At 40.6% G+C, this 23,052-nt stretch overlaps 1 long non-coding RNA gene across 1 annotated transcript; it reads right to left on the bottom strand.

Moving 5' to 3' along the window:
• Positions 1 to 267: 267 nt before the first annotated feature.
• LOC140198655 (uncharacterized) lies at positions 268 to 22,745 on the bottom strand. Its single transcript, XR_011886234.1, has 3 exons — positions 22,523 to 22,745; positions 21,154 to 21,272; positions 268 to 476 (listed from the first exon to the last, which is right to left on the bottom strand). It is a non-coding gene; the product is annotated as an uncharacterized lncRNA (long non-coding RNA).
• Positions 22,746 to 23,052: the final 307 nt, after the last annotated feature.

Here is a 23,052-nt window from a genome sequence, read left to right on the forward strand (position 1 = left end):
TGCAAAACGTTGAGCTGCTAAACTGTGTTTCATTGCTCCACAACAATGACAATAAAGATATTCTTCTTCTTCTTCTTCTTCTTATTCTTCAAAACGCCAGCAAGTACTGGCTCAGAGCTGTCAAACTAGAATGTGGTGTATAGAGGTATCATGTTTAATGACATTCATTTAAAGAAGCAAATGATTAAGTAAATATTAATTGTAAGTTAAAAGAACTTTATTGAAATCTGTATTCAAAAGAATTGCTGGAAAAATATAGCAGGGCAGGCGCAATGAGCTAAATTGATTAATTCTGCTCATGTGTCGTTTGGTCTTATGGAAAGATAACTGCAAAAATCTTCATCTGATGTCTTTTTCTTTCTTGCCAGATCTCCAGCCCCACTAGTTAGTCCTTCATCTGATTTGAGACCCTTTAATCACCATAACTCTCCAACTCCATCACTTCCTCCGGCTCCTTTGCTAAGCCTCCATCAGATCTGCACAAAGTATAGTGTTAAAATATATTTATTTTACTCATTTATTCTATTTATTTTATTTATGCATTCTGCCTTCATTGAAGGTAAAAATTTAATTTTATTTCTCTTTTTATTACCTATTAATTTTGGTGTGTTGCTTTGGGTTATTCAAGAATACTTTTGTCAGTTCTGATCAAACCATTTTGTATTTTAACTAGTAATAACAAAGTACTTGTAAAGCTACAAAAACACATTTATTAGTAAATATCCCGCAGGAAAAAATAGGTTTTCTATCTTTAGTCCAAAACTCTCTAGTCCCTCAAAATACTACAGTTGTACAGTAGAAAAGATGCTTACTGGTTGAATCACAACCTGCTGTGGAAAGTCCATTACATGGGAGCACAGGGGGCTACAGTGAGTGGGGACTCAGCTTGTTCCATCACAGATACAGCCCTCCCATTATTGCAGACATCTACAGGAGGCGCTGTCTTAGGAAGGCAACATCCATCATCAGGATCCACACCATGCTCTCTTCTTGATGCTGCCATCAAGCAGGAGGCACAGGAGGCTGAAGACCCCCATCTCAACTTCATCCGTACTGCTATTAGATTCTTCAATCAACCTGAAACATCGAACACTGTCTCGGACTATGTTTCTTTTTCACCCTCTCAAATTTGACTGTCGCTATTATGTTTGAATTGTTTTTGTTTTTGTTTTTTACATATGTGTATGTTACTGTTGTAGGGGAAAGTATAGTGAGGGCTAATTACTAGTAAATAGGGATATGGATTGTGCTGCCAGAAACTGCAGACCATGCCTAAAAGCAGAGATGTGGATGTTGGAATGAGCTCTTCAAGTTTGTGTGGGGAGCTAGAGAGTGTTGGGCTCCAAGGTTTTTAAAAGACCTGAATTGGTTAATTGTTGTTTAGTGAGAGTTATTAATCATTTAATGTTCCTAATGTTTTTTCTTGAGCAACTCGCTCTTTGTGATGCAGTCTCTTGTGGCTTTCTGTTTAAACTTGTAAAGTTTATTTTGATAGATTCAGGGATTTCGTGTTACTTATATTACTTAAGCAGATGCCTGATGAGCAATAATTGTGGGATCCTAGTTTTGAGAATGTTACATCTCATGGTGTCGCTCAGCTCTGCATTGATGTTCTGGTGGAATTTTAGTGAATAAACTGTGGTCACCATCTCTACATTGGAGTCTGTCTTTCCTCTGCACTTGGGTCCTGTCATTACCAGCGCTCATTGTGACAGAATGCAGCAGTGATGACATCCTAAATTCAGGAATGTCATTAATTATGCTCTTGTGTACCCTAATGCTGTAACAGAAAATTAGATGTATTGTTAGACCTGTGAGAATCATTTTATTCTCTAATCTGGACCTAGTCTGTTACTTAATTGGTTGGCAGACAGGAAACAAAGAGTAGTGATTAATGGATCCTTTTTAGAATGGCAGGCAGTGACTAGTGGGGTACTGCAAGGCTCGGTGCTGGGACGGCAGCTATTTACAATATACATTAATGAGTTAGATGAAGGGATTAAAAGTAACATTAGCAAATTTTCAGATGACACAAAGCTGGGTGGCAGTGTGTAATGTGAGGAGGATGTTATGAGAATGCAGAGTGACTTGAACAGGTTGAGTGAGTGGGCAGATGCATGGCAGATGCAGTTTAATGTGGATAAATGTGAGGTTATCCACTTTGGTGGAAAGAACAGGAAGGCAGATTACTATCTGAATGGTGTCAAGTTAGGAAAAGGGGAAGTACAACGAGATCTAGGTGTCTTTGTTCATCAGTCACTGAAAGTAAGCATGCAGGTACAGCAGGCAGTGAAGAAAGCTAATGGTATGTTGGCCTTCATAACAAGGGGAATTGAGTATAGGAGCAAAGACGTCCTTCTGCAGTTGTACAGGGCCCTGGTGAGACCACACCTGGAATATTGTGTACTGTTTTGGTCTCCAAATTTGAGGAAGGACATTCTAGCTATTGAGCGAGTGCGGCGTAGGTTCACGAGGTTAATTCCCGGGATGGCGGGACTGTCATATGTTGAAAGATTGGAGCGACTAGGATTGTATACACTGGAATTTAAAAGGATGAGAGGGGATCTGATTGAAACATATAAGATTATTAAGGGATTAGACATGCTAGAGGCAGGAAACATGTTCCCGATGTTGGGGGAGTCCAGAACCAGAGGCCAGAGTTTAAGAATAAGGGGTAGACAATTTAGAACGGAGTTGAGGAAAAACTTTTTCACACAGGGGGTTGTGGTTCTGTGGAATGCTCTGCCTCAGAAGGCAGTGGAGGCCAATTCTCTGGATTCTTTCAAGAAAGAGTTAGATAAAGCTCTTAAAGATAGCGGAGTGAAGGGATATGGGGAGAAGGCAGGAAAAGGATACTGATTGTGGATGATCAGCCATGATCACAGTGAATGGTGGTGCTGGCTCCAAGGGCTGAATGGCCTACTCCTGCACCTATTGTCTATTGTCTATTAATTACAGCTTTCTATAACCACTATTCTGTTTTCAAAATGTTGTGTTACTGGTAATCTTATAAACTGAGAATGCAAAAGCTGTATCAAATTCATGCTCAGGTGAATCAGTTTTGACTGGTGTCTGGTGCACATCAGGTTTTAAAATTGTAACATGTCAAACTCTGGGTGGCCTTTCAGTTTCCTCCTGTGTTTATGTATGACATATGAGTCTATGTTAACTTACGTTTGGCATGTTTGTAATGTATTGTACAGCTGATGCTGCAAAACTCTAACCTCCTTTTTATTCAGGCATCTTCCCCCTTCCTTCTGTCCTGATACAGGGTTCGGCTTGAAATATCAGCTGTTGACACTTTTCCAAAGATGCTCCCTGGCCTGTTGAGATCCTTCAGAATTTTGTGTGGGTAACTTCCAGGTAATCATAGCTTGGATATGTATGCCTATGGCAACAACTAGCTAGAATGTGAACCCTTTTCTCATCAAAACAGTTGATTATATCAGAGAGATTTCAATAATACGATATTTTTAGTAAAGTTACTATCACATTTAGCAGAGTAGTTTTTATGTGGATATTCAAGTTTCAAGATTCAAGATTACCTGTTATCATTTTAATGCACGAGTGTAAAGAACAAAATAATAGTTAGTTTGGATCTGATACAGCTCAAAAAAAAATCACAATAAAAATACACGTAAAATGCTGAAGGAACTCATCAGGCCAAGCAGCATCTAAGGAAAATAATACAGTCAACGTTTTAGTCCCATACCCTTCATCAGGATTGCAAAGGAAGTGGAGAAGTCAGAAAAGAAGGTGGGGGGATAGGGGGAAGAAGTACAAGGTGGTAAGTGATAGGTGATACTGGGAGAGGGGGAAGGGAGTGAAGTAAAGAGCTGGGAAGTTGATTCGTGAAGAAGATAAACTGCTAGAGAAGGGGGAATATGATAGGAGGGGGTAGGCAGCCATGGAAGACAGGAAAGGGGTGGAGCTCCTCTTCCTTTCCAGTCCTGATGAAGGGTCTCGGCCCAAAATGTCAACTGTTTACTCTTTTCCATAGATGCTGCCTGGCCTGCTAAGTTCCTCTAGCATTTTGTGTGTATTGCTTTTGATTTACAGCATCAGCAGATTTATTCACATTTGTGATACAATAAAAAAAAATCACTGCCACATATGCACGACTTGCAATTAGGTTTGCAATGCAAATCTTGTTTCTGGTATTGCATTCCACTTACTGTCTTAGAATCCTGACATCTCTATTAATTATATAATACTTAGAAGGTGGCAGAGGTAATTTTGAGATCTTTTCAATCTTACTGCTATTAAGCGGTTTTTACGTTTGAAGTTCCAATCACTCTGTCCTCATTTACATATTTACACTTTGAAGGTATTCTGGTAGATTTGAACTGTGCTCTCCCCTGTCTTCCTTACTTTAATGATGTGTCTGGCTAAATTTATAAATTTGAACATCAAATAATTTGCAGGGTGGGGAATAATTTATATCTGCTGTTTTAACTTGGGCAACATTTGCATGGAAATCTGTTCAAATTATTGTACACATATTAACCTGCATAATACAGAGGAAAGTTATATTTGCATATCTATCTTTTGACATTTACTCTCACAACTGACATATTTATGTTTGGGTGTATTTAAGTGGCAAGAAAGGAAGTCTTCTTTTAAGTTGCATCTGACCACATGGATTATTTTTCTGTAGTAGGGTCATGGAGGCATTGAATCAATGAATTCAGAAACAGGACCATTCACCCATTTAATTCATGCTGACCCTCCAAGTGCCCATTAACACTAATACCATCTTTTCTCCCTACATTCCCATCAATACCCCCTTGATTCCGTCATCACCTACACACATGGGACAATTTACATTGACTAATTATCTTAACCGCCCAGAGAAATTTGGGATATAGGGAGAAACCAGAGCACACACAGACAGAATGGGCAAACTCTGCACAGGCCACAGTGCAGGATTGAGAACGACTGACAATCTGCTGGAAGAACTCAATGGGGTGAACAGTATCTGTGGGAGGAAAGGGATTGTTAATGGTTCAGGTCAAAAATCTCTATAACCATGATGCAGGGTTTCAATCTGAAATGTCCTTTCCTCCTTTCCTCCCCTCCCACTGATCTCCTCAGCCCGCCGGGTTCTCCAGCAATTGTTTTTACTCCAGATTCCAGCATCTGCAGTCTCCTGGGTTTCAAAGTCATGAGTTAACTTGGTCATTGGAGCTGTGAGACAGCAGCTCTCCTTGCCGTATTGACCTCAGATTATGTTTTCTGAACACCTCCTTCTAAGCACCTCGGCCAAGCTTCCCTTCTTTTTTATGCTTTGCATGCTACTAGACCAAAATCTGAAATGGAGGCATCCTTTCCTTAGGTTGTGGTGATTTTAGGTCAGCTAATGCCCACAGTTTCTATAATGGACGGCAATAACAGTGATGCAGTTGTGTTTCTTCCTGCTGGTTAACTGCTTATGCTTGCAGTACCTACCACCTTGTCCCTCCTGTGACTGGGTAATATGCCTATAATGGGGCCAATTTACTGACGGAATGAATAACCCAAGAAATCTTCAGCCTTATTACATTTGGAGGAATATTGTGAGACTTAAGGTAGACAAGAGACCACAGTGCATTTAGGAGACATGACATTTAGAAATGGATTCACTCACTTAGAACAGTTCCGTGAGGTCATTGAACCCTTTTGTGAGTCTGCATTCAGATCTCTGGGGCTAAAACCTAGCATTGGTTTCTACTACTATCTTATCACTGCTGTCTATAAATTGTGACTGCTGCCAGCTCTCCCCTGCAGCTACAAGCTGCTTTGCACCTGTTTCATTGTGGGATCTTTGTGGGAGTGGCCATTGTTGGAGTAGGCTGGTGTCCAACGGCTATTTAGGGTCTGTATTGCGATGGCACTCTTCCTATTTTTGAATTCTAGCCACACAGATTCTGTGGACGAGCCCTTCATTATGTCCCCTCAGAGTGCTACTGTGATATTGTCCCCAATTAGTAGTGCAACTCTTTTACCCCTCTCCCTATCTTTTCTAAAACATTGAAACCCTGGGACATTAAACGCCCATTCCTGTTCCTCTCTCAACTAAGTCTCTAAAACATAATTCCACATAATGAGCCATGCTCTAAATACCAAACAAGAGAAAATCTACAGATGCTGGATAGCATGTACAACACACACAAAATGATGGAGGAACTCAACAGGCCAGGTAACAACTTTGGAAAAAAGTATAGTCGATGTTTCGGGCCGAGACCCTTTGGCAGGACTGGCCCAAAACGTCAACTGTTCTTTTTACCATATTTGGTGCCTGGCCTGCTGAGTTACTCCAGCATTTTGTGTGTGTTGCACATGCTCTAAGTTCATAATTTTACTCATACTACACTGAGCATTAAAATGCACACACTTCAAACTATCCTTCTCATCATATCTATTACCTTGCTCCTGCCTGTTTTTATTGGCCCTGACATCTACCTTCCTTTCTGTCCCCCCACTTTTTTACCTGGTGTTCTAGTTCCCTTTTACCTGCCAAACTAGCTTAAACCCTTCTGAGGTGATCGTTAATGCTGCTCAAGCCTGATTAAGATATTTTCTTTGATGGTATAACATTAATCTTTCTGTAGTTTAAAATTAAACCAGCAGTGATTTGTGTAGAGAATACAAAAATCTATACTTGATTTATCTTCAGCCTTTATGTTATTTTCAGCTGAGCTTGTTAGCAGAGGATAAGCAGACCTTGCTTGAAAATTGCTAAACCATTTAGGTAGATCATGCTTGATATAAACCACGTGATTAAGCATCCCTGGGATGATTGGACAGCCCTCAAAAACAGGCTCAGAGATCACATTGCATGCTGGCCAACCGCCGTAAAACAAGATACATTGCATGCTGTTTACCTGTATAGGCTAGCACCACATAAGGACAAGCCGGAATTTGTTACGGGTAAGTATATTGAGGCTGCAACCCATGTGGCCAGTGTTACACAACAGAGAATATATCAGAACTTGAACAAGTGATGAACATAGAACACAGAACAGTACAGCACAGAATGAGCTCTTCAGTCCATAATGTAGTGCCAAGCCTATTAAATTAGTAATCAATAACCAACTAAATTAATCTATTCTGCCCAGACAATGCCCAAATCCTTTGGTCTCCCTCTCATTCATGCGCCTATCTAAATGTCTTTTAAAAGTTCCTAATGTACCTGCCTCTACCACCATGCCAGGTAGTGCATTCCAAGCACCCACAACTCTGTGTAAAAAGAACTTGCCCTACACATAAAATTAACCCCTCCCACCTTAAATGTGCATCCTCCGGTATTAGATATTTCAACCCTGGGAAAAAAAGGATATTGTCTGGCTACACTATCTATGCCTTTCATAATCTTATAAACCTCTGCCAGATCTACCCTCACCCTCCAATGCTCCACAGAGAACAACCCAAGTTTCTCCAACCCTTCATTATAGCAAAGGCCCTCTACACTCAGGCAGCATCCTGGTAAACCTCCTCCACATGCAATACTCAGGATACATCCTAACTGGAGTTTTATAAAGCTGCAGCATAACTTCCTGACTTTCCAACACAGTGCTTCAAGGAATAAAGGTAAACTTGCCTTATGCCTTCTTAACCACTATCAACCTGTGCAGCAACTTTCAGGGAGAAATGAACTTGGACCCAAAGACCCCTCTGCTCATCATTTGCATTTGACCCTCCAAGGAGCAACACTTCACATTTAGCTGACTTAAACTCCATCTGCCATTTCTCCGACCATATCTGCAAATCTATATCTGATTGTATCTGTTGCCAGTTTCTACACTATCCACAACACTACTAATTGGCTGTGTGGGAGAAGACAGAGAGTGGTAGTGGATGATTGCTTCTCAGACTGGAGGCCTGTGACTAGTGGTGTGCCTCAGCGATCTGTGCTGGGACCATTGTTGTTTGTTGTCTATGTCAATGATCTAGATGATAATGTGGTAAATCGGATCAGCAAGTTTGCTGATGACACTAAAATTGGAGGTGTTCTGGACAGCGAGTAAGGCTTTCAAAGCTTGCAGAGGGATCTGGACCAACTGGAAAAATGGGCCAGAAAATGGCACATGGAATTTAATGCAGACAAATGTGAGGTGTTGGCATTTTGGAAGGACAAATCAAGGTAGGAAATACACAGTAAATGGTAGGGCACTGAGGAGTGCGGTGGAACAAAGGGATCTGGGAGTTCAGATATATAATTAACTGAAAGTGGCGTCACAGGTAGACAGGGTTGTAAAGAAGGCTTTTGGTATCCTGGGATTCATAAATCAAAGTATTGCATATAGGAGTTGGGATGTTATGGTGAGGTTGTATAAGACATTGATGAGGCCAGATTTGGAGTATTGTGTGCAGTTTTGGTCACCTAACTAGAGGAAGGATATCAGTAAGGTGAAAGAGTGCAGAGAAGATTTACTAGGATGTTTCTGGGTCTTCAGGAGTTGAGTTACAGGGAAAGATTGAACAGGTTAGGACTTTATTCCTTGCAGCGTAGAAGAATGAGGGGGGATTTGACAGAGGTTTACAAAATTATGAGGGGTATAGACAGAATAAATATGAGTAAGCTCTTTCTACTTAGATTAGGAGAGATAAATACGAGAGGACATGGCTTTAGGGTTAAAGGGAAAAGGGGAGACTGTGCTCAGTTCTTGTCGCCTCACTACAGGAAGGACGTGAAAGCCATAGAAAGGGTGCAGAGGAGATTTACAAGGATGTTGCCTGGATTGGGGAGCATGCCTTATCAGAATAGGAGGCATGGGATCCAAGGGGACATTGCTTTGTGGATCCAGAACTGGCTTGCCCACAGAAGGCAAAGAGTGGTTGTAGTTGGGTCATATTCTGCATGGAGGTCGGTCACCAGTGATGTGCCTCAGGGATCTGTTCTGGGACCCTTACTCTTTGTTATTTTTATAAATGACCTGGATGAGGAAGTGGAGGGATGGGTTAGTAAGTTTGCTGAGGGCACAAAGGTTGAAGGTGTTGTGGATAGTGTGGAGAGCTGTCAGAGGTTACTGCGGGACATTGATAGGATGCAGAACTGGGCTGAGAAGTCGCAGATGGAGTTCAAACCAGGTAAGTGTGAAGTGGTTCATTTTGGTAGGTCAAATATGATGGTAGAATATAGTAATAATGATAAGACTCTTGGCAGTGTGGAGGATCAGAGGGATCTTGGGGTCTGAGTCCATAGAATGCTCAAAGTATCAGCGCAGGTTGACTGGGTGGTTAAGAAGTCGTATGGTGTACTGGCCTTCATCAATCGTGGAATTGAATTTAGGAGCCGAGAGGTAATGTTGCAGCTGTATAGGACCCTGGTCAGACCCCACTTGGAGTACTGTGCTCAGTTCTGGTCGCCTCACTACAGGAAGGATGTGGAAGCCATAGAAAGGGTGCAGAGGAGATTTACAAGGATGTTGCCTGGATTGAGCAGCATGCCTTATGAGAATAGGTTGAGTGAACTCGGCCCTTTCTCCTTGGAGCGACACAGGATGAGAGGCGACCTGATAGTGGTATATAAGATGACGAGAGGCATTGATCGTGTGGATAGTCAGAGGCTTTTTCCCAGGGCTGAAATGGTTGCCACAAGAGGACACAAGTTTAAGGTGCTGAGGAGTAGGTACAGAGGAGATGCCAGGGTTAAGTTTTTTACTCAGAGTGGTGAGTGCGTGGAATGGGCTGCCGGCAATGGTGGTGGAGGCGGATACGATAGGGTCTTTTAAGAGACTTTTGGATAGGTACATGGAGCTTAGAAAAATAGAAGGCTACAGGTAAGCCTAGTAATTTCTAAGGTAGGGACATGTTCGGCACAACTTTGTGGGCCGAAGGGCCTGTACTGTGCTGTAGGTTTTCTATGTTTCTATATTTCTACGTTTAGGGGGAACATTAGGGGGAACTTCTTCACTCAGAGAGTGGTGGGAGTGTGGAACGAGCTGCCATCTGATGTGGTAAATGCGGGCTCACTCTTAAATTTTAATAATAATTTGGATAGATACATGGATGGGAGAGGTCTGGAGGGTTATGGACCCCGGGTGCAGGTCAGTGGGACTTGCAGAATAAAGTTTTGGCACAGACTAGAAGGGCCAAATGGCCTGTTTTCTGTGCTGTAGTGTTCTTTGGTTCTATGGTTCTAATCTTGAGCAATGAACCTTCTGTCAGATGCCTAGTAACTCTTTTTGATACTTACATTAAGGCGTACTTTATCTATTAATCTCCCTGTACAGCAGTGGAATCTGGGAGAAAAGTGAAGCTCTGGCACAAACCCATACAGTCACAGGGAAAACATATAAACTTCATATACACAACAGATTCTGCAGATGCTGGAAGCCTTGAGCAACAGACACAAGATGCTGGAGGTACCCAGCAGGTCAGGTAGCATCTAAATAAAGTTCAAAGTTCAAAGTACATTTTCAATCTTTTTGTCAAAATCCAAAGCAAAATCCATCGCCTAACTTTTGAATCTCTGTGTGCAGACAGCTACACCCACACCCTTTGCTTTGCTTTCTTGCAGTCTGTCAGCTTTGATATTTGCTTCCCCTCTTCATCTGGAGTTAGTCCAATTATTTTTCTAGAGGAAATGATTCAAGAAGAAATTGTTCATATGTTCCAAACTATAAATAAATAACCTAATTATTAGGAATTTGACAAAAGAGAAGCACTATAGTCTCCCAGATTTATTTGGAATTATAAATGAGCTTCAGGTAACAATTCATGCATTCTGTACAGGTTATGTCACAGAAAGAGGGACAAGTTGGGAATTACAATTAATAATACCATTTTTATGCTTTAATGAGTAAAACTACTTTCAATGAGCCCTGTGAATTTGAGCTAATTTGTGCTATAGTGTGCTATGTAATTTCATTACCCACTGTAACATCGGGCCAGATTACACTGGTTATTGGTCTGCATGTTGATGTGTTCCAGATTTCTGCATCGGGGTATTGAAGAGCCTAAGTGCTGAGATCTGTTTTTGATGCAGATGATCTCATAGTCTCCCCGCAGACTTATCATTGGTTTGCACAAAGGGACAGATGCCACAGGGCCCATAGTTCATTTAATGGGCCAAATTGCTTCTTTCCATACTGTGACCATTACCAGGAGTTTGTAAGTATAATTAGGTTTCCTTAAAATTATCATAATTTTACAAGATAAGCTGATAAAATGAGCAAATATGGAAGCTGGATGTAAAAAAAAATCAGAATATATCACATTTAATCCATTGAAACCAAATGCAGAGGGTACTATTTCAATGGAGGTATTTTATAGTATTGTTCAAATGAATCATAGCTTCAAATGCTTTACTGAAGTCCATAGAGATAATATCTACTATTCTACTGTCATCATTCTCCTTGGTTACTCACTCAAAAAATTCAATCAAGTTAGTGAGAAAGGATCTCCTTCTCACAAAGCCACACCGACTCTTCCTAATCAATCCTTGTCTTTCCAAATGAATATAAATCCCATCCCTTACAATTCTCTCCAATAATTTTTCTACAGTTGATGTAAGGCTTAACAGACTGTAATGAACTGGCTTAGCTCTGCAAAAGTTGATAAGGCAGTAAAACCTAGGCCATGCATGTGTCTGTCGGTCGAGGCATTGAGCTCAAGAGGCAGAAAGTTGTGTTGGAATTCTATAAAACTTTGGGTGTCCTGCACCTGCAGTATTGCATTCACTCCTGGTGGCCTCATCCTAAGAAGGATTTGGAAAGGGTGCAGAAGAGTTGTACAAAGATGCTGTCTCGAACATAGTGCATGTGCTATGAGGAGAGGTTGGACAATCTTGAATGCTTTTTTTTCTTTGAGCTGCAGAGGCTGAGGAGAGATCTGATAGGAATTTCTAAGATTATGATGTGCACAGGTAGAGTGGAAATCCAGTGTCTTTTTCCCAGGATTGAAATATCCACCACTAGATGGCTTGCATCTAAGGTGGGAGCATGTTAATTTCAGAAATGTGTGGGACCAGTGTTTGATCTAGAAAGTGGTGAACGTCTGGAATGTGCTGCCGGGGTGGTAGTGCAAGCAAACACGAGATACTTAGACCATCAGACATCGGAACAGAATCAGGCCATTCAGCACATTGACTCTGCTTCACCATCCCATCACAACTGATTTATTATTCATCTCAACCCCATTCTCCTGCCTCCTCTCCATAACCTTGATGCCCTTACTAATCAGGAACCTATCAACCTCCACGTTAAATATACACAGTAACTTGGCTGTCACAACCTCGGCTCTCAGGAAGTGATATGAAGGAGTCAGGCCACAGCAGGAATTACAAACCATAGATACTCATTAAATTAAAGTTATGGTAAAGAGGAAAAAGGTGATGTGTGGTGTGGTAGTGTTGGCTGTAGAATGGAAGAGAGAGAGTGGGAGTGACCTTGGTTTTAAGCAGTCCCCAGCAAGCGCTGTCAATGGAAGGGGAATTGCAGGTGTCCCAGGGAACTGCAACACAGGTTAATGAGGAAACATAGGCCAGAAAATGTACACCCCCACCTTTGAAAAGGTTGCTCTGGGGCAACTTAAAGCTACCCCAATAATGCACACAGTATGGGGTATGGGGTGTCCAGGGAGTGGTAGCAGCTCTGGAGGCCGGCTTGTCGTGCTGCACCCGGGACAGTTCATCCACTTTTGGTCCCCACCTGCTACCCAGCTCTCACCTATTTGCTTGCGACAGTGGCCACACCCTGGTACACTGCTTCGATAGGCGGGTTAAACCAGCTGAGGGTAGCCAGGAACCTCCAACCCTGGTGAGATTGGAATATGCCTACTCTAGCACCCGAAGCCAGTTCCGGTGGACTGGGCGGATGAAATCAACTATAAGATCCAATGGCCAAGAAGGTGTGGTGTTGCAACGCTTTGTGGAGAGCGAAGAGTATGTCAAGGTACAGAAGGCATCGTGGCTATCCACTGCAGCTGAGGGAGTCTCCAGTCATGATGATTTTTCGTACCATTGGATCAAGGTTTTTGAGGCTGAGAGAATGAAATTGCCCCAGTGCAATGGCTTTTTCACTATAGAACTCCTCCCGCACAGGTTTTACGTCATCATCAGAAATGACAGACAGCCAGCACACCAACACATGTTCAATAAAGGATTTATGGCGTAAACCTTTCCGCTCTTTACTTCACCTCTCCCCCTCTCCCAGTTTCACCTATCACCTACCACCTCGTACTTCTTCCTCCCCTCCCCCACCTTCTTGCTCTAACTTGGCTAAGCCATGTAATAACAACAACCTGTCACTCAATGTCAATAAGACCAAGGAACTGATTGTTGATATCAGAAGAGGGAAACCAGAGATCCATGAGCCAGTAATCATCAGAGGTGGAGAGGGTCAGTAACTTTAAATTCTTGGGTGTTACTATTTCAGAGGACCTGTCCTGAACCCATCATATAAATACTACTGTGAAGAAAACACAACAGTGGCTCTACTTCCTGAGCAGTTTGCAAGGATTCGACACGTCATCATAAACCTCGGCAAACTTCTATAGATGTGTGGTGGGAAGTGTGCTGACTGGCTGCATTGTGTCCTGGTATGGGAACCTCAAAGCCTTTGAGCAGAAAATCCTACAAAAGGTAGTGGATTCAGCCCAGTACCTCACGTGTAAAACCCTCCCAAACATTGAGCCCATCTACATGAAACATTCTCGTAGAAAAGCAGCATCTGTCATCAGAGATCCTCACCACCCAGGCCATGCTGCCATCAAGTAGAAGGTATAGGTGCCTCAGGACGCACACCACCAGGTTCAAGGACAGTTACTACCTCTCAACCATCAGGATCTTGAACAAAAGGAAACAGCTACACTCATTTAAGGACTTATTCAAGAACTCTGCTATCTTGATATTTCATGCTTGTTATTTATTGCTATTTATTTAATCCTGCATTTGCACAGTTTGTTAAAATTTATAGTTCCTGTAGAGTTTACAGTTACTGTTCTATGGATTTGTTAAGTATGCCAACAGAAAAATAATCTGAGTTGTATGTGGTGACATGTACTTTGATAATAAATTTTACTTTGAACTTTGGTATTTTTTTCCAATCCTGATGAAGGGACTTGGCCCGAAACATCAACTGTATACTCTTTTCCATAGATGCTGCCTGGCCTTCTGAGTTTCTCTAGCATTCTGTGTGTGTTCCAGCAAGTACAGGCCCAAGATTTCAAAAGCTCCTCATATGTTAACCCTTTCATTCCTGGGATTATTCTCATGAACTTCCTCTAGATACTTTCAATATCAGCACATCCTTTCTTAGATGCCTTATAAAGCCTCAGCATTATATCCTCGCTTTTATATTCTAGTACTCTTGAAATGAATGTTAATATTGCATTTGCCTTTCTCACCACAGACTTAACCTGCAAATTAACCTTTGGGGAATCCTGTGCAAGGACCCCCAAGTCCCTTTGTACATTTGATTTTTGAATTTTCCCCCTGTTTAAAGAATAGTCTATGCCTTTATTCCTTCTATCAAAGTGCATACAGTATATTCCTTCTGCCACTTCTTTGCCAATTCTGCTAATCTGTCTAAATCCTTCTGCAGTCTCCCTGCTTTGTCACTACCAGCCCTCGCACCTCTCTTTGTATTGTCTCCAAACTTGGTCACAAAGCCATCAAATTTGTTATCCAAATCATTGACATATAACATGAAAAGAAGCGGTCCCAACAAAAACCCCTGTGAAATACCACTACTCACAGGCCAGCAACCAGAAAAGGCTCCCTTTATTTGTTTATTTTGTTTCAGAGACTGTAACATGGGCATATAGATATGCAGGTAACGGATTTATGGATTTATGTAGGCGGAAAGGACGAGTTTAGTTAAGCTTGCAACTATTAGTTTAATAATTAAAGAGGGAGCAATTTCAAGTTCCTGGGTGAGAACTTCTCTGAGGATCTATCTTGGACCCTACATTTCATTGCAGTTACAAAAATGGCACGGCAGCAGCTATATTTCATTACTAGTTTGAGGAGATTTGGTACGTCACCAATGACACTTACAAATTTCTACAGATAGACTGTGGAGAGCATTCTAACTGGCTGCATTGCCGTCTTTCTAGTATGGTGGGGTTGCCACTGCACATGATTGAAATAAGCGGCAGAAAGTTGTAAACTCAGTCAGCTCCATCTTGGGCACTGGCCTCTCCAGTGTCCAGGAGCAACGCCTCAAAAAGGCAGGGTCCTTCGTTATGGATTCCCATCACCCAGGACGTGCGCTCTTCTCATTGCTACCATTAGGGACGACGGACAGGAACCTTAACGCACACACTCAGCGATTCGGGAACAACTTCTTTCCCTCTGCCATCAGATTTCTGAACGGACGTTGAATCTATGGACATTACCTCACTACTTTTCTTTTTTTCTCTCTTTTTGCACTAATTTAATTTAACTTTTAATATATATATTTACTGTAATTTACAATTTTTTATTATTAAGTATGACAATGTACTGCTGCTGCATAACAAATTTCATGACATATGCCAGTGACATGTACCTGACTCTGATTCTGAATTAATTCAGCACAACATTGTTAGTTAAAAGGCCTGTGCCTTTGCTGTACTGTTTCATATTGTATATTCTATGCAACCCTGCTGCCCTTCATAAATAAAAGAACAGCACTAATTGTCTTCGAGCCTTCTGCTACTTCACCTGAAGTTAATGAAGCTGCAAAATTCTCTATCAGTGCCACAGCAATCTTCTTCATTGTTTCCCACAGCATTCAGTGATAAATGTCAAACAAAACACCCAAAATGCTGGAGGATCTCAGCAAGACAGGCAGAATCTGTGGAGGGAAATAAACAGTCAATATTTCGGGCCAAGACAATTCATCAGGACTGAAAAGGAAGGGGTCTGAAGCTAGAATTATGTCTGGCATCTCTGTGCCTGGGAAAATCTTTGCCAGCCATAGTAAGTTATATACCTATGATCTCCTAAGTATCTAACACCACAACCTTCTTAATATTTACATTGTTCAAAAAAATCAGTATATCCCTCCCTGAACTCACTTTTCTCTACGTCCTTTGTTTTCATTTACGACCCCACTTACATCCCTTGGTTCATACATAGTTCATACTTTGGTCCAAAAGGGATCAAGTCATTCTTCAGCTAACGTCTTGTTCCTAATTACAGTATAACTATAAAATGATTTGGCATTCTTCTTAATCTTATCTGCCAATGATGTTTCTTGGCCTCTTTTAGCCCTTCCAAAATAATTTCTTAAGTACTCTCCTATGACCTCTATATTCTTCAAAGGACTCACTTGATTTCCAATTGCAGCCTTTTCTTCCTGACTAACATTTCAAGAACCTTTGTCAACCAAGGTTCCCTAATCCTGCCATTTTTCTTTTCACCCTCACCAGAATACCAGAATATACTGTCCCCGAGCTCTTGCCCACTCACTTTTACAGGTCTCACACATGTCAGGTGTTGATTTTTTAAAAGCTGCTTCTCCCAATCTACTTTGTCCCTGTTCTTTCTGGCACCATCAACATCAGCCTGTCCCAGTTTAGGACACTAACCTGAGAACTAATCTTATCCCCTGCTGTAACTACCTTGAAAATTACAGAATTGTGGCCACTGTCCCCAGCGTGCTTCACTGCCGACACTTCTACCACCTGTCTACTTTTGTTTCCTAAGATTATGTTAAGTAAATCTTTTTCTTTGGTAGGATTATCTCCATACTGTCTCAGAAAACTATCTTGACCGCACAAAACAATTCCACCCCATTTGAGGCTCTTACACTAATACAAGCACAATAAAGACTTGGAAAGTTAAAATCCCTCAATACTATAACCCTGTTTTTTTTTAAACAGCTTTTTTTCGTGCAATTTTCTTATATATCAGTTCCTCTAATTCCTCCTGACTATTGGGAGACCTATAATAAAAACTCAGCAAATTGAATGACCCTCTCTTATTCCTACGTTTTTGAAACTTTGCTCCCAAAATTGGACGCAACTGCTCCAATTGTGGCCAGAATGGTGGTTTTTAAAAGTTCATCCTAACTTCCTTGTACTAACGCCTCAGCTTAAAAGGAGAAGAAATAAGTATGTCTTTTTCTCAACTTCTTTAACCCACTGTGCTGTTTCCAATGAAATAGGCACATATAACCCCAGATCTCTTTGTTTTGGTATCCCGTTTAGAATTGTGTCCTCTTATTCACATTGCCTCTTTTCAATCTTCCTACTAAAATCTAACCAGATTTCTATGATTGTATCAACAATGTAATTTTACAGGGTTAATTGTACCTGAAGCGTACCAGCCTTATTTAACATACTACTTGTGTTTACATATACTGTACGAACGGTAACCTCATCCTTGACCATTCGTACTATCTCTTGATATTTTCCCCTTTCATTACTCTTCCTGGTGCTACTTATCTCTTGCTATCCTTTTTGTACCATTGTCTCCAAATCTTCCTCCGATGGACGCAGGTTGCAGCTCTGTTCAGGTGCAGTCTTAAAGATCTAAGGAGCTAAAGCTTGTCTTCCTGTACCGTCGCTTGAGCTACGTATATCCATGGTATTCTATTTCCACACACACTCTACCATTAATGTAAATGTTCAAAGGCAAACTTTTGACAAATAGAGAATATGCCAAAATACTCAATGCATGGTGTGTTTATGTACGTGGTACTATGCATGATTAAAATACCTTGCTGTCGAGTATTCTAATTTTTATATATATTTCTTACTGTAATTTATAGTATTTTATGTATTGCACCGTACTTGCTGCAGAACAGCAAATTTCACAACATACTGTATGTCAGTGATAATAAACCTGATTCAAGTTCTGCCATTATGATTGAATTACCAAATTAAGAAAGAATTTGAAAAAATGGAAACCTATAATCTGTCTGCTGAGTATATGGGCATTAATAAGTTTTTGAGTGCTCACAAAAGAGGCATCAATATAATAAGAAAAATTATCAGAAGTAAAATAATGTCTTTCACAATTTATGTAATGCTGAAAATAAGTGTAAAATAGGCATTCTGAAACAATTGGCACAAGGTGCACTCAGATTTGTGCTTGTAATCTCAATAAAACTATTGTAGGTGGGTGTTGGGTGGGTTATGGGCCAAGGATCTTCCTTGAATAAATGTAGATCTTGGAATAACAGCTTACCTCCTGCAGGTTTTAATATAGAAAAGTTAAATACAAATTTATAGTTGAGTTAGTGTCTCTAGTTGTCATTATTTAACAGTATTTTAGACAACTAAAGTCCAATTGGGTAAGCACAGGATCAAGTTCAGCTAGTTAATGATGGCTTTGGAGTGGATTTCTAAAACAACTGTTAAGACTCCAATAAATGTACTTCCAAGGCTATTATTGCACGTCGATGCCAAGATTCCTTGGAAAGTTATTGCTTCGAGTTCAGCAGTCAGCACAGTTCTGGTGTAAATGGAGTCATGAGATTTTGCATTTCATTCCACCAGTGTGCTTTATTTCAGGCAAAAAAAAAGAGCACTGCCAGTCCAATTACTTCCTGAAAATTCAGATTACAAGTGATGTATTGTTACCCTGAAGAAATGCTGCTGTGTTTTGTCAATTACTCAGATAACTAGTGAAAGATTTTAGACTGATGGTGTCTATTGCCCACTAATGTAGAGCTCAGCATGTTAGACATGAGTATCACTTTGCACTAATGTTCCCATGGTAACTATGCTAATTGGCACTACAAGCATATGAGCAGCAAAATGGTGGTAGCTTGAGTCATGGTTGTTACATGTGGAAGTGAGATAATTTCGCTTGTTGTTTTTGGTTTGCAATAGTGTGATATATCTGCTTGCTGCATGAAAATAATGTGCACTAATCACTTGCTGTATTTAATAGAAGCAATAAGCGGGAATGCAACATTACAAAAGAAAACATTGCAGTAATTAATCCATGTAGAATATGGCAGGAATGTGTCATCCAACAAAAAATATAAATGTTTTCCATATCATTATCTTCCCATAATCATGTCCTACATGCAAACAAGTAGAATATATATTGAAAATTAATGCAAAACTTGCATTTAATCTGTAATAATTATGACCTTCCCGATATCACTCTAAAGGAGTGGATTTTACAATTAATCAGGGAGGGGGGAGAGCTGAGGATTGATGCTTTTGCTTCTGCTTATGTGTGGCGGGGGGGGAAGAATGGCTTTGGGGTTCTAACGCTTTCTGTCATTCATTCTTGTTTTTTGGAGTTGTTTTTTTCTCCTGGTTTCATGGATGTTTGTGAAGGGTAAGGATTTCAAGTTGTAGACTCTGTACATTCTCTGACATTAAATTGAACCATTGAACCACTAAATAAGAATTCTTTATTATAAACATCAGTGCTAGATAAGAATAACAACAAAGGGAAGATCAAGTATCAATCTTTTTAATCAAAGGGCTGCTGCATTGAGTAGATAATTAGGACACAGTTGTACAGTTAATTCAATGTCATTAAAAGTAAAACTGTGAACTTTAAGTAATCTGTGGCATCAATCCCCTATATTGCAATGCCAAGTGCAAAAGTACACCAGTTTTTTTCACAGTGACAGATGAATATGGCTTTTCTTAAATTAACCCCATGTTCCTATACTCAAGAACAACTCTGGAACTCTAAGCTTCATCCTCTGTTAATTATCTCTTAACATTAGTGGGCATGTGGCTAAGTAGTTAAAGCGTTCGTCTAGTGATCTCAAGGTCGCTAGTTCGAGCCTCAGTTGTGGCAGCGTGTTTGTGCCTCTGAGCAAGGCACTTAATCACACATTGCTCTACTGTCTGTGTGAGGAGTGGCACCCCACACAGACTTCCAATCTGTGCCTTGTAAGGCATGAAAATGCCCGACGCAGGCCTCTCATGGTCTGAGTCGATGTTCCCTCCCCCCTTAATGTTAGGAAAGTATTAGTTAAGTTGGCACCCAATTCTTACTACTAGAAATGTGAAAGTATGATCATGAGCTGCCTAAGAGCCTAAAATATTTATAAATAAAGCTGAGATTTCCTGATTGTTGTTTGGCCACAGGTAGTTTATGCATGGAAAGGTTGATTGAACACAGGGGTAAGGTTAATTGTATTGCAAAGAAAGCAGGAAAATTGACAAATACATATTATTGATCCTCATATACAATTAGACTACTTTTTTTCAACAGTTCTACTCTTAAAGTCATTATTTTATGTACTTGTGGAAGATAATTATATGCAAAACCAGACTTTTAACTCTAAAATGGCATTTTCAAAAATATCCAATCCAATTTTACTTATTCTGAATTTTGTGAATGATTGTTACATGTAAACAAAATCTCATTTGAATATAGCTTTGTATGATATGACAAATGAACTATGTTATATCCATGTTTCTAAAGTTCAGTGTTAGTAGGAACTTCACTGGGCTCTAATTGACAAAAGAGGATTTGACCCAGAAGGGTAAAGCTCGCCGAACTACTGAGCACATCTACATGACACACTATCATAGGAAAGCAGCATCCATCATCAGAGATCCCCACCAGCCAGGTTATGGTCTCTTCTTGCTGCTGCCATCAGGTAGAGGATACAAGAGCCTCAGAACTGACAACGACAGGCTTAAGAACAGTTGAACAAAAGGTGATAACTATACAAACTTTCCCCATCTTTGAAATATTCCTACACTCAATGATCACACTTTAAGGACTTTATCTCATTATCTCATGTTCTCGTTATTTATTGCTGTTTAAATATATTTACATTTGTACAGTTTGTTGCATTCTGCACGTTGGTTGAACTTTCATTGATCCTGTTATAGTTACTACTCTATAGATTTGTTGAGTATGCTATGAAGAAAGTGAATCTCAAAGTTGTGTAGGGTGACATTTATGTACTTTGATAATAAAAGTTACTTTGAACTTTGAATATGTTTTGCTGATTATGTGATAGATAATTGATCAGAGAATTTTAGCAAGCTTGTCACTTTAGTCGTTATTCTAGCATTGTTTGGAGTGTGAGGATGTCTGAGTAAAGGAAGAGATCAGGGACACTCTGTAACTCGTTATATTGAAAAGTCCTTATTAAGCAAATTGGGAAGTAAATCACTGAAAGAATAAATTTCCCTGGAGTTATTATATTCAAATTAATAGAAGAATTAAAATAGAAGAATTCATGATCGAGGGAGAAATTTCAAGGAGAAAAAATATATTAAGGTTTTCTTCCTTCTTCTTCAGCCCTTTACCTTTCCCATCCACCTGGCTTCAACCATCAACGTCTAGCTTGTTCTCTGCTTGACCTACTGAGCTCACCCAGCAGAATATTTCTGTTGCTCTAGATTTCAATATCTTCGAACCCTTGTGTCTGCAATAAATGGAGATTTAAAAAGCATGAGGATAAACTACTAACAGCTTACTCCCTTTAGTCTTATTTAATAACTTTTACTTAGCAAAACAGAGCAGAATAGGCCCTTCTGGCCCTTCAAGCAACCCCTGACAACCCCGATTTAACCCTAACCTAATCATGGGACAATTTACAATGACCACGTGGCTTGTCTTTGGACTGTGGATGGCAACTAGAGCGCCCCAGGAAAACACAAGCATTCCATGGGAACCATGGACAGACTCCTTATAGATGATGCTAGACTTGAACTCCAAAGTCTGGCACCCCAAAATGTAATAGTCTTGCACTGACCACTGTGCTACCATGGTGTGTTTCTATTCACAATTTGTGATAGAAACTCCATCAACATAAAGTTTCAGGCTAAGCACTTGAACAAAAACAATACACCCTTCTGGGAGCTATGACTCAAATGTTGCTATTTCAAGCACATTAGCATGTTTCATTTGCAGTTATCCTATTTTAATGAAGTAATTAAGTAAGTGTGATAACATAGGATGTTTTTAGTGGAATTGTGACCAATGATTTTTTTATATTGAAGTGCTTGCTGCATTTATTACTGAATCATAAGACATGTCCCAAAAACCAAAATATTCACTCTCCTCATCTTTGAAAAGTCAAGATGGTGGCCACTTCCACAGTCTCAGGCACGTTCGGCTAAATGTGCAGAGGAAATGATCCATTCGGCTTCCTCCTGCGATCCCTTCCCTTCCATCACAAAAGCCAGTCTCAATTTGCTGGAAGTGGTATCAGGACATGGTTGAGAGAGTGGGTGCAGGAAAGGTTACGGAAGCAGCATGCAGGTGGAACTGTGAAAAATTGTGCTTCAGAAGCAGATGCCCCAACTTTCATGTTCTTACAGTACTGTTACAGCACTGTCATCTGCCCTACAACATGAGAAGCTGCCCAGATTTATCTTACTCATAAATAGTCAGGATTAATCTACTCCTGCTATAGTAGCAACTGCCAAATCAGTTAACTCTCATTCACCAGCCAAGTATGGAATGGTGGAGACTGAGAAAGCAGCTATGAGCACAGAAAATTTATTATCCTGGGAGCACCGTTGTTTGATTCAATGCCCTAACTGAAATTGGAAGAAGTGGTGGAGACTGTAATGGAGGTGATTGGTGATGGCAATGGTATAATTCTAACATGCATGATAAGAAAGCTGCATACAGTTTGGAGTTGGCTGACCCAGGCCTTGGTACACTTACCACAATGCAGGCCTGAGGTGATGGACAAAGAATGATTTGCATCCATGATCTCCCAATACCGTAGGAGACTCCAAAGTGGCAATTGTCAATTGTTGCTTGAACTGGTAGGGCCACTCTAGATGAATTTTTACTCTCAGGTGGTGAGGGCTGAGACATCATGTGGCTTGAAATACAGGTGATTCATCATCAGTCAGAAGAAGCAGCCTGGGAGATGGAAAGTGCTGGTTGGTTTTCCTATGTACCTAGAAAAATAAAAGAAAATAAAAATTAAAATTAAAAAAAGGAGAAGATGGTGGCACGACGCAGCGTACGTGGCCGTTCCGGAATGATATCTGTATTTTTTAATCCTGATTTGATGGAGGCAGATGTGAGAAGCATGGAGGAACATCTGGAGAAACTTCTGAAATGCCCACTTCACTGCAGCTGCTACTGTGCGAAGGCCCCAAATCCTGGCTTTGCCTATTGCTTGGCGGCTGGGGCCAGGATCCAAGCACTCGGCAGAGATGGTGTTTGGTGCTCAGTGTCGGAGG

This window comes from Mobula birostris, chromosome 6, assembly GCF_030028105.1.
Source record: "Mobula birostris isolate sMobBir1 chromosome 6, sMobBir1.hap1, whole genome shotgun sequence".
NCBI lineage: Eukaryota > Metazoa > Chordata > Chondrichthyes > Myliobatiformes > Myliobatidae > Mobula > Mobula birostris.